Source organism: Stylophora pistillata, chromosome 4 (assembly GCF_964205215.1).
Source record: "Stylophora pistillata chromosome 4, jaStyPist1.2, whole genome shotgun sequence".
Lineage (NCBI taxonomy): Eukaryota > Metazoa > Cnidaria > Anthozoa > Scleractinia > Pocilloporidae > Stylophora > Stylophora pistillata.
Window position 1 is genome coordinate 26,623,617 of NC_142522.1, and position 12,996 is coordinate 26,636,612.

General features: G+C 42.0%; 1 pseudogene; it reads left to right on the forward strand.

The window, feature by feature from the left end:
- Window positions 1–265: 265 nt before the first annotated feature.
- Window positions 266–12,610, forward strand: LOC148733092 (uncharacterized; annotated as a pseudogene).
- The last annotated feature ends 386 nt before the right edge of the window (window positions 12,611–12,996 follow it).

Consider the following 12,996-nt stretch of genomic DNA (forward strand, 5'->3'; position numbering starts at 1 on the left):
CCGGTTTCTGTAGCATGAAGCCACTTCTACTCCCCCCCCCCCCCCTTGATGGCATGCTAGTCCATCGTAGGGTTACCCCCCAGCATTAAACTTGCCGGTACCCCTTTAAACACCTGGGTGAAGAGAGGCATTGTGAAAGTAAAGTGTCTTGCCTAAGAACACAACACAAATGATGTCCCCGGCCGGGGCTCGAACCCGGACCACTCGATCCGGAGTCGAGCGCACCAACCATGAGGCCACCGCTCCTCCACACGACGACTATGACATGAAGACCTTTAAATTTCTGAGAGTGCTGTGTGTGGCTGTTTTTCTACCAATGGCAGGCAAGAACCCATGTGCCAACGCCATCAGCAATTGCGAATCACAAGATTCAACTTTCAAAAAAGCTCTTAAAGGACACACATATGACACCTTCAGGGTTAATAGCCCGGATGTTTGCGTCAAGACATGCGAAAAAGGAAAACAATGACAGAACATCAACTTTGTTATCGACGAAAGTATCTGCGAACTAAATAATCGTAGCATGGAGGCAAGACCAGACGGCTACTTAACAGATCCGAGACGGATTTATATGACGGTATATTTTAATAGAGGTAGGCGTTCAAAAAGTTCCTTACCCCCTTAACTCCCATGGGTGACCAAGACAGAATTTCTCCTTACAATATCACTACAATATCAAGCAGACAAGTAAGGAGATAAGGAAAAAAAAGACAACCAAGGGATCATCAGTTGATCCAAAACAAAATTCTCCAAACTAACATCATAGGATTGTATGACAGATAGTAAGGAGAATTACTATGAGATCTTGGCAGTGAAAGGGTTAAAAGTTGATTTTTCGATTCAATCAGCAGTTGCCTGAGGTTTATTCTTAAGAATCTGGATTCACCTTAAGAAATTATCATGGGCAAATACAGTGGAGTTTACTTTGCTTTGTTTTTAGTTTGTATGCTGTTGAACCGGGTAAGTTGATAAACGACGAGTTGTCTGATCGTCATTTGATAGAGTTTCACCGTGGACGTTTCAGTATGGACGCATATCAGCTGTGAGACTGGCTGTGCAGGTGTTACTGGTGGCTAGTGATAGAGATAATGGTGGTAGCAGCCGGGATGGTTATAGCGATTAAACCTTTCGCTCCCAGAGCTGATTCGCATATAACTTCTCCCCATAATATTCATACATTATCCAGCAAACAAGTTCTCAGAACACTCACACTTATCAGGTAGAAGTTGTCGCCTTGATGGAGAATTAACAAACAGATCTTGGGAGTTAAAGCTTTAAAGTGGCCCAGACGCGCGTCCCTCCGCTCGAAGGAAGATTTGAGACAGTCGGAAATAGGTTTGCTGAGAGCTTCTGTTTAGTTCAATAAACTGCGCAGAAGCATTAAAAGTTAGTTTTAAACCCCTTCCAGACCTTTCCTCGAGGTCTCAAAAAGAATTCATAGTTTCCCATAGGAAAAATAGCGCTCGTTTTGAAATTGGTAAAGGACTTAGGTAACAGATACTTTAAAAATCACTTAAATCTATTCATTTTTCACTTTTTTATCTTCAGTTCCTCTTGGCTCGATCCCTGAACTGCCAGCTAAGTCGTGCGCAGAGATTCAGGCGAGCAAAGGAAAACAAGCAGTCAATGGTCATTACTGGCTTGACCCTTATAGCACGAACGAGTGGGTCCACTGTTATTTGGAGACAAAAGGTTTTCTATTCTCTTTTCTAATAATTACAATGCGCCAACGTTTCAAACAATTCACAGATACAGTATAATTTTTTTTTGTATAGAGTTTTACCCACGAAACTCATAAAAACATGTTGCTTCTTTTCACATGGCAATTATATAATTAAGTTTTGAGGTGGGTAACCTTATTTTTCTTTAAACACGATAGGTGCCTTAGTATCTCTTGATCATTTGTTGATCAACTGTGGTGGCACAGAGAACTTCACAAGACTAATAGATGAACAGTCCTTTTGCTCTTCACTATCTTTTATCTGAGTCTTATTGTTAAATATATATCACTTTCATATAGTACTGATCTCTCTGCAGTTCCTTAAATAATATTATTCACGCATAGAAATTGCTCGGTGAGGTGGACAGTAGAATGCTGACCCTACCCTCTGTTGTCACCTTTTGTTGAACAATTATGTTTTTAAAAAAAAAGAATTTCTTGTTCTAGTGTTGGGAGGCGTGTGCCTCCCATAAGGCATAGCGGGCAAAGAGAAAACAGGTGGAATGGATTGAGTCGGACATGTTTGTAAAAGTGCGGATCCTGTGCGAACTAGAAGGGTTAATATAAAAGACCGGGAAGATGTTGCAGCGGAAGAAATCTATAAGGCAAGGCGCTCACTTGGAGGCTATTTGGCTCGAGTAAGTACAGTCATAAATCAAGTTAAAACCAGTATTGCTGAGGAACGAGAATGTGAGGAAGTTCGTGAAGCAGTGAGGAGCCTTGAGCATACATGGGCTCGTTATAGTGACTTGTATCAGAGTTATATTCTTAAGAACTTGTCTTTTGAAGGATTTGAGCGTGTCGAACAGCATTACAGTAAAATTTATGACGATTATTCTCGATGCGAAAAGATAGTTGAAGATTATTCACGACCAAGTTCACCTCACTCTTCAAAGAATAGTTTAAAATCCTCCAATTGGCAACCAAAATTGTCACTGATAACTTCAACTAAGTCAAAGTCGTCCAGATCTTCGAGATCTTCAAATCTAAAGGAACTGAAAGAAACGTAGAATTGAAGAAACTCATGGCAAACCAGGCATTAGAGACAGCACAGTATGAGACAGTAATGGAGAAGAAAAAAATTGTTATCGAAATGCAAAAACAAAAAGTTCCTAAAGAAATGAGATTTAAGGTGGCTCGTACCAGTTTTCATCTTTTTGATGGTTTGTAACTTTGAAAGAATATAACAGAAAGACTAACCAAGGCCAGTTGAACACTTTTACGGGGTTGAATTATATAATAATTGGTTATCCAAAAATAGGTGTCATTTCGTCACTAGCAGTTTCCATGGCAACGCTTTCATGGGCGTATTAAGACGCATTTTTTTTAGCTTGTGGCTTAAATAATTCGAAAACTAACCCGGTGACCCCGTGATTTTTTTCAGTTATTGCTTTTGGCACTTGAAAAGGAGCATGCACAAAGATTTTTAAAAAGTTCTACCGAGCGGAATTTCAGAAAATCTAAAAAAAAGGCAATTGTCACACATCGCAAATATCCTTCCGCAGAATTTTCTAGTTTTTTTTCTGATGATTCCTTCCGACGTTATTATCATATTGGAGCAATAAAAAGAAGGGGTCACCGGACTTGTTTTCATGCAATAGCTTTCGTGAGTTTAGAAATTTCAACGCGCGTTCTCGCGCATTTAAAAATCTGGATTCTATAAGATCGACATTTGCTCATGATCTGTTTTAGCTACCGCTAACAATTGCGTGTGCTCTCGCGAGCACCTACGATCTGATGTTTACAGCTAAGAAAATCATTAAAGAGCCTTCAAAGACACCCTCCCAGGCTCATCTTAAAATTCCTACACATGACTTCTGGCCATATCATATTATTTTCCTTGAAGTTTTTAAAGTCTTCTTCCACTTCAGGTAGATTATGCTTCACTTGAGTTCTTTTTTTTTGCCGTCACAAGATTTCATATCGCTTGAATATTTCTTTTAAATGTGAAGTGAAGCAACCTTTACTTCTCCGAAAATAGTTCTCTTTATTTTAGTTTCTATCTCCTGCATTCACAGTGGCCGGTCAACACATAAAATACAAACTCTTAGGTAAACTTCTCACATAAGTAGAAATAAATCCTCGCGCCGCCATCTTTGTTTTAAATTTTCGTCTTTTAATCTCGCGCTTCTTTCGCACGTTTCTCTCGCGCGTGAAGCAAGAGTTATCTGTTCCCCGCGCGAGGAAACTAGTACGAGCCACCTTAAAATTCAGTTAGAAGAAAAGGAGGTTGGTTTGCTGGCTTTAGAGGATTATGGCAGTGAATCTAATGAAGAGAACTCGGTTGTAAGAAATGAAGATGAACTCAGATTCTCTCTTGAACCTCATCTACCAAATCAAGAACAGACAGCCGATTGGGTTGCCAACTGTCAACGGGAGACTAAGCCAATGAACCCCAAAGCCCCCGAATTTATTCAACACTCAGGCACAAATTCAACGCAGTCAGTTTTCTTGAGAGTCACCACGTTTCAGACGATGCAGCCAGTAAAATTTAGTGGAAGTGCCGCAGACTTTCCAGTCTTTAGGAGAAGGATTCGAGACAACTTGGAAGATGGCTAATTATCTGATGCGCAGAAAATTGAATTTCTACCGAAGTTTGTGACATGTGAAGCACAAGATGTTGTAGCAAGATCTGCAGGGTGTTCATATGAAGATATTGTTGCCAATTTAGAAGATCGCTATGGTCAACCAGCTACAGTTGCGACTGCCCTCATCGAAAAGCTGACAGTGGGACCGAAACAGGGAACTAGAGATTTTAAAGGTCTACGTAACTTTTCGGAACAACTCCAGTGTGCCACCAAAAGATTACAAGGGGACTATGAACGTGAAGTAAGCACAACAGCGAATATGAAGCTCATCGCCGGACGACTGCCCGACTACTTGATCAACAAGTGGGCTGACGTATCGCATTCCATCAGAGAAAATGGGCAGAATCCAGGTCTAGAAGATCTTGCCAAGTTTGTCAAACGACAGGCTGCAATTAAGAATGATCCAGGATTGCAGGTGTAGTCGCCATACTAACCATGGAGACAAGAGCAAACAAACAAAAAAATACCCAACAGAAGTAAAGTTCCTCCGGACCCAAGGCAGACCTCATCTTTTGCTACTGATTTCTCTGCGAAAGACTCATGCATCTAGAAGGCCAGGAACGAGTAATGGACAGAGTAAGCCCTTACTCGGAGTACAGAGCTGTTTGCCTTGGCTTTGTTGCATATGAACTGGCCTCATGCCTCGAGTTCCAAAACAAAGATCTGCAGACCCGCTGGGATATTGTGAAACGCCATAGGTTGTGTCATGTTTGTATGAGGTCAGGACATCGTAGAGACAGGTGTGAATCCCAAAGGTTCTATCCACGTAGAAGTGATAAACGACACCACAGGTTTCTTCACAACCCCCAAGAAGAGACAATGGAGACACTGAATGAGGCAACCAAACCCATGAACGGGAACAACAACCTGCGGAGAATCAGCCAAACCCAAGGAATTGTGAGCATCCGAGCACGGCTGAACTTAGGAGTACAGTGCAGTACGCAACCGCAATAGAGCCGACCAAGAAGAAGACCATACTTCTCCATGCGATACCAGTGAAGATCTCATCGTCCGATGGGGTCCATCACCACGTGCGGATTGCTAGACAATGGCTCACGTGGAACCATGATTAGTTCCGACGTTGCTAATGAACTAGGCCTGAAAGGTCGGAAGGAAGTGGTGTCGGTTAGCACCCTTTTGCAACAAGACGATGAAGAGTTTGAAGTTGTAGAATTCGAGTTGCAATCCGCAAGTGGAGAAGGAGAGGTCATTACTGTGGAAGAAGGCCTTGTATCAGAGAAGGTAAATATGGCAGAGAAGTGCCTTCCAGAAGATTTTGACAGAAAATTACACCCATACCTAGCGGACATTTAAATACCTGACGTGAAGCTGAGAAAGGTGGCAGTGCTCATTGGAAAGGATATCAATGACGCACATGAAGTTTTTGAAGTTCGAAAGTCAAACAAGCCCGACAGCCAATTGCAAGCTCTGCGTGGCCCACCGGGATGGGTCATAACTGGAACGATTCATGGCTCACAGAAACAGGGACATTTCAGTAAATTTTGTCACATGCGAAAAGAATATGTATGACCAAGTAGAGAAGTTTTGGAGGGTGGAGGGGTTTGGAACAAAGAGCAATTTGAAGGCTGAAACGGAAGGGGACGCAAATTGTAAACGCCGATACCTTATCTTATCCAGAGAGGATATGCGAGCAGTGGACATCCTAAATAAGACAACAAGACCTAATGACGAAGATCACTATGAGACGGGGCTGTTGTGGAGGAGAGATGATGTTCAGCTACCGAATAACCGAACGAATGCAAGAAATGAGATTGCAGAGTTTGAGACGAAAGTTCCATAGAGATCCTAGTCTTGAGGAGAAATACCGTGCTACTATGGAAGATTACATAGCGAAGGGATATGCTCGAAGGCTATCAGATGAAGACGCTTCCAACTCTGGTCCCAGAACGTAGTGTCTGCCTCACCTTGCAGTCACTACCAGCAGCAAGCCCAACAAAGTAGGGATGGTCCTTGATGCTGCGCAGAACACCAAGGAACGTCCTTGAATAAGAATCTGTTATAGGGGCCTGATTACACGATCAATTTAGTTCGTGTAAACCACAAGACTGAATTAATAGACTTTAATCAACGAATACTTAATCAGAAACTTCTAACAGTGACAGAATAAAACAGGGCGGCCACGCTTAGTAAAACAAAACAACGAGTACATAGCGAGTACAAGTTTCGACATGGCGGTTCTCTCATGCACTCGAGCACATGTTTTTTAACTGTTTCTGCCCATGTGCCGAACGCACACCGCAGGTTAATAACATTGCGGTCTAGACTACTGGTCACCAGATTCCACATAGTTGGAGTCTTGTTGAGATTTCGTGAGAAGAATGTGGCTCTGGTTGGGGACATTGAAAGCATGTTCCAGTAGGTGAAAGTGCGCCCAGAAGACCAAGATTCACTACGATTTCCGTGGTGGAGAGAAGGCATGGACAAAACACCACAAGAGTACGCGATGACAGTACACATATTCGGAGCAGCCGACTCACCCTGCTCAGCTAACTCTGCCCTGTTGAGAACTACTGATGAAAATGAAGGAAGTTTTGATCCGGTTACGATAGACACTCTTAAACACAACTTCTATGCTGACGACCTCTTAAAATCAGTACCAACACCGGAAAGTGCAATTGCGCTGATGGAAAATTTGATTAAACTTTGTGCTAAGGGCGGATTTAACTTGACGAAATTTGTTAGCAACAACCGCAAGATCTGGGCTTCTATAGAGGTTTTGCACAGCAGCCATGTTGCATGGCAGGAACAATAGATTATTTTTCCCATGGGAAAAATTTTTCTTCCTACCATGCAACGTGGCTGCCATGCAAAACCTCTATACCCCTGGGAAAGAGAGCTGACCCGTCTCTGGATGTCAATCTTGATGAATTACCCGTCGATAGAGCACTGGGGGTACGGTGGCACATAGAGTCGGGCACGTTTGGTTTCAAAGTCTTAGAGTTTGAAAAAGATATATAACACCACGAGGGGAGTTCTATCGACAATCTGCTCGGTCTTCGACCAACTGAGCCTCGCTGCGCCTGTAATGTTGCCTGCGAAGTAAATCATGCAAGAATTGCGCAGACTTAAAAGGGCGTGGGATCAAACTCTCGAAGGAGAACTCCTACAAAGATGGTTGGAGTGGAAAAATGACCTACCTCTTCTGGCGAACGTGAATGTGCCCAGATATTACTTTAGTCAGTTAGACCATGAAGGAGCTACTCTACAGCTTCATCAGTTCTGCGACGCGTCGGAAGTTGGATATGGTGCCGCCACATACCTCCGAATTACCTACTCTGATGGAACTGTAGAATGTGCATTTGTTATTGGAAAGTCGAGAAATGCCCCAATCAAAACTGTCAGTATTTCCCGTCTTGAGCTACAGGGAGTTCTTTTAGCAGCACGTGTTGATCTTGCAGTGTGAAAGGAACTGAACTTTGAGTTTCAACAAGTGGTTTCTTGGACCGACTCCATGATCGTTTTAAACTATATTCACAACGAGAACAGCCGATTTCAAACTTATGTGGCCAATCGAGTTGGAGAGATTAGGGACCACACATCACCACAACAGTGAAGACATTGTCCTGGCAAACAGAACCCCGCCAATGATGTCGGTCGAGGCCTTGGGATGAATGAATTCCTTAAGAACAAGCGCTGGCTAAAAGGCCCCCACCCTTCCTGTATAGTAGTGAGGATTACTGGCCAGAATCCAAGTTTGAGAACATCGCAGTAGAGTAGCTGGAGATAAAGAAAGAAGTGTACGTGACCACGGTTAACCCAACAGCATCTTTAAACTGCCTTCTGACCCGATTCTCTAGCTGGATCGCTCTTTTTCGCACATTTGCCTGGTTACTGAAGTTTCTACAGTGGATCAAGTGGTCCTCCAGAAAAAAGAAAGAAGAGACAAACACATGCGAAATCACACGGCGTATCTGTCACGAAGAAATTGAAAAATCTAAAGGAGAAGTTGTCAAGTTGGTACAGAAGAGCGTCTTCCCGCAAGAGATAAAGGATCTCAAAGCTGGGAGACAAGTGAAGGCGTCAAGCCATATTGTGAAGCTTAAACCAGCAATCATGAATGACGGTGTATTGAGAGTCGGTGATAGAATCTCGAGAGCACCCGTAGCTCCTGATGCTGTGAACCCTATGATCCTGCCGGAGAATCATCAAGTCACCACGATCCAGATACGCTATGTACACGGGAAATATGGACATTGTGGAGTTGGGCAAGTACTTTCCCTTCTTCGAGAACAATTCTGGGTGGTTAAGGGAAGAGCAGCGGTGAGGGAGATTACTAGGAGGTGCATATCCTGCAAGAGACGAATGGCACCTAAGATGACTCAAGAAATGGCAGAATTACCAAAGATTAGGCTGACGCCCTATGAACGACCGTTCACATTTTCCGGTGTTGACTATTTCAGTTGCCCTTTTTACGCGAAGAGAGGGAGAGGAAACGTTGCAGAGAAGCGATGGGGCGCCAACTTTGTATGTATAAACTCTCGAGCCGTGCATCTTGAGATTTCCAGGTCCCTGGAAACAGATGACTTCATCTAGCTGCTGATGAGATTTCTAAATCGAAGGGGAAATGTGAAGGAGCTTCTCTCCTCTAATGGATCGAACTTTGTTGGGGCTGATCAGCAGGTTAAAGAGGCTATTGATAAAATCGACAATGAGAAAGTGGGTAGAGATTTGTGACAGCGTGGCTGTAAGTGGGTGTTTCACCCTCCAGGGGCATCGTACATGTCTGGAGTTTGGGAAAGACTTCTGAAAACCGTAAAGAGGAGCCTGACGGCTATCTTTGGTAAAGACCTTATCAACGAAGAGAAACTCCAGACAGTGTTTGCTGAAGTTCAAAGAATTGCTAACTTCAAACCGTTCACAAGAAATTCATTAAGCCTGAATGACAAGGAGCCTCTCACACCCAGCGGCCATTTCTTAAACATTCATCCCACAGTGAATCTACCCCCAGAAATGGTCGATGACAGCGACAAGTTTAGTCGAAGGCGACGGCGCCAGGCACAGCTTCTGGCTAACCATTATTGGAAGCGTTGGCTCAAGGAGTACATTCCCTCGCTACAAGAACGTCAGAAGTGGCACAAAGCACAAAGGAACTTGCAAATTGGAGAGTTAGTCCTTATTGCCGATGATAATGTTCCATGATATCAGTGGCCAATCGGACTAGTAACCAGTGTGTTTCCTGGATCTGTCGGACTGGTCAGGAGTGTAGAAGTGAGGGTCAAAGGGTCTGAGGGCCAATCACCAAGATTTGTTTACTGAGGGCCAATCACCACTGATGTTTACTGAGGGCCAATCACCAAGATTTGTTTACTGAGGGCCAATCACCACTGATGTTTACTGAGGGCCAATCACCAAGATTTGTTTACTGGAAGAATCAGATTCTGGAGAAGCTTAGTAAACTGAAAGTCTATGAGACAAAACGATTGACTATGAACTTGCCCTTTAACATGTGTGTTCATGGGGGGCGGAATGTTCTTACCTTTTGTTGAACATTTATATTTAAAAACAAAAAAAGAATTTTTTGTTCTAGTGTTGGGAGGCCTGTGCGATAAGGCATGGCGAGCAAAGAGAAAACGGGTGGAATGGATTGAGTCGGACAGGTTTGTTGTTGTAGTTTTTCATTTAACCTCACTGCGGATTCCTAAAGCTCGTACATATTCCAATCATAAAACTGATCTCGATTTTAGAACTTAGAAATAAAGTGTGAAATTAGCGACTACACCCTCCAAGCTTCACTCGGTCATACAAAGCGCACGTGCAGAGCAGAACCTCCTCGAATTCGTCCTCTTTATTCTCGCGGTAGATTAATTAAGGTGTTATTAAAAAATATTGATTGTGGTATCGATAAAATTTTTCCAGGCTCCTTCTTTCACTGGACACTCATTGACACGGACAGCTCGCTAACATAAGGAATCAAGTTCTTTTGGTTAAGTGCTGACAGATAGATACTTTGTCGTTTTAAATCCTGCTACTATGAGAATTGAGGTAGTATTATTAAACAGGGCTCAAGCTGGAATAATCGAGCCAATTACTCAATAGGAAAACGTTACTCTTGATTCCAAGTAAAACTGAGAAAATTACACACTAAGAAACTGCAAACCATTCGTGGCTTCCAATTTTGAAAAATCATTTTATTACTTTCTCTGTTTCTTGGGCCTTATCATATTTCTTCGGTTAAGAACTTTATTCTCAGTGGCTTTTCAATTCTGAGTGATGTTATTTCCGGTATTCTGTTGCTTGAGTATGAAATCTTTTGGCGGCTTCTGATTGTGTGCTTAAGACCCGAAGACCCTCAATCCTCAAAATTATTTTCACCTACTCTTTAAGATCATCTAAAATGACTTTTTTTTTCACGTCATCGTAAAGCCCTTTGATTAACTAAATATCACCTTTCTTTTTAATTTAGATTACGAGAAGCTGCAAAATTTCTCCGAAAAGGCGGCAGAAATGTTTTGTATTTAGACGGAACACCGGGAACGTTCGTAGAGACACCATCAGTTCCTTTCCAAAACACTGATCTGACAATTGCAGTTTGGATTTTTATCGAATCGCCCATGATAAGTGGGCAAGAAGTTTATGCAGACTGGTCTGACAATGTCTGTGTCATACCGTACTTCCTCCTCAAGCTAGCCGACATTAAGTCCTTGGAGAATCGTAGGCAATTCCAATCGTTAGTTATGTTATATAAGTGCTTGTATGATAAGGGGGCTCCTTATATAAGTGATTTTTTTTAATTTTAGAAATGTACCGTATAGTTTACGTGGGCTCAGTACAAGGCTAGATTTACCTCCTTTTAATCTTGAGTTTTTACATCGGTCATTTTCATTTTTAGGTAAAAAACTTTGGAATGCGCTACCCCCTAAACTCAAAGATTCTCCAGATATTGTTTCATTCAAGCGTTCTCTTAAAGCCCACAAGGCTTAGCGGTAGTGATTGTAAATATTGTTATTGTTAATATTGTTAATATTGTAAATTTCTATTGATAGCTCTCGTCTATGATCTTCGATCCTGTTTTTAGTTATTTAATAGATCTACTTATTATTTGTATTCTTACAGAAATTATGTTTTCTTTCTAATTGTACATACACGTACACGTTTTAACGAGAACTTCTGTACTCCTAGGTGTCACGTGTTTAAATAAAGGATTGGATTGATTGATTGATCAGTTCCGAATTGGTATTGAGATAAACGGTCGGCTTTGTTTCCAGGGAAGAAGGGACGTCAGTGGAACGAGCGACATGATTACTTCATGTACTAAGTTCAGGTGACTAAATTTCCTTCTTTCTCAATCAACGAGGCCGTTCATTTTGGTGCAAAACAGTTGATTAAATCTTGTGCGAACGTTTGGCCCCGAGATAAAGCTTTAAATCTGAGACGACGCGAGTTTAGAATTTAACGAGTGCAAGTCCACTCTGCTCGATGTTCTGTCAGTTAGGGCTTATGCTGGAAGACAAAAAATCCAAAGCCAACTGCCAGGCGTCATGTGTTCAATGTTAGATAGTGAAAGGACTTGTTCGTTGCTCTACTTTGCCGCCTTCATTGCGCCCCTTTTATCAATTGAACGCCTGGAGGAGGCCAGCTGACACTGGAATCCTTGCGAGGAATCAGAGTTTTTATTTGTCTCACACATTTAAAAAAGTCTTAGGTCATATCCGCAATTCTTTTCCTTGGTGTGTTACAAGCTTCACTTACAGATGTGAAATTTAATCAGTTTTGTTTACATTGCACGTTTTGTTACAGTGATGTCGTGGAAACAGATGTCTGGAGGCACGTGGCAATCACGTGGGGAAGATCGGAGCACACGTTCAGGATTTATATAAATGGTGATAAGAAAGTTAATCATGTTATCAGCGATAACCCTGTCCTTGATTTCAAAAACTCCGGCCATGCTGTGTATGATATTGGCTTGAAGAGAGACAGCAGAACCACAGCTCTCGCATACTTCAGTGACTCGGCGATCTTTACGCATGAGCTATCAGCAACTCAGCTGAAAAGTGACTTGTTCCTAAATCATTTACTTCACAATTTTATTAAATTTTCCTTCTAAAAGTAAGAACTCACCCGCGTATTAACAGCATTTCGTTGCTACAGAAGCTCAACTGTACATTCAAAATGAACAGTTTTATATGATTGAGTCCATAACAAGAAAATAGGGCTCATCCTCGGTGTAAAAACCTGTGAAGCTCACGAGTGACGTAAAACAAAGACAACAAAACATTAAAAACAATAGCGTACAGCAAAACAATACCTCATGAAACAAAGAAAACCTCATCAGGTTTTTACACCGAGGATGATTCGAAAATAGGACATAGTTCATGGGGCACTATGGGTATTTATGGCTTCTTCTCTGGCAATGGAAACCAATAATTTTGGATAAGTTAACACTTTCTGGCCTCTTCTTTTCCAGCTCCTCTAAGAGGCTAATGCAAATTTAGGACTCCACCCTTTATTTTTCAAGAAAATCTTACCAAAAGCCTTTGAAAAAAATAGCTCTGACGCGTGTTGTAGTGTAACCTTCAAGAATTTTCTAGAAGTAGCTGTGTCATGCTAAGTCATCCCTGAACTGATATATAAATAGAATCTGTTGTAATGTTACGGAACGTTCTAGATTCTCAACCGCACCTATAAAGGCCGAGCTTGTAACTAGATGTAGCGAGTAGTTTAGTTGCT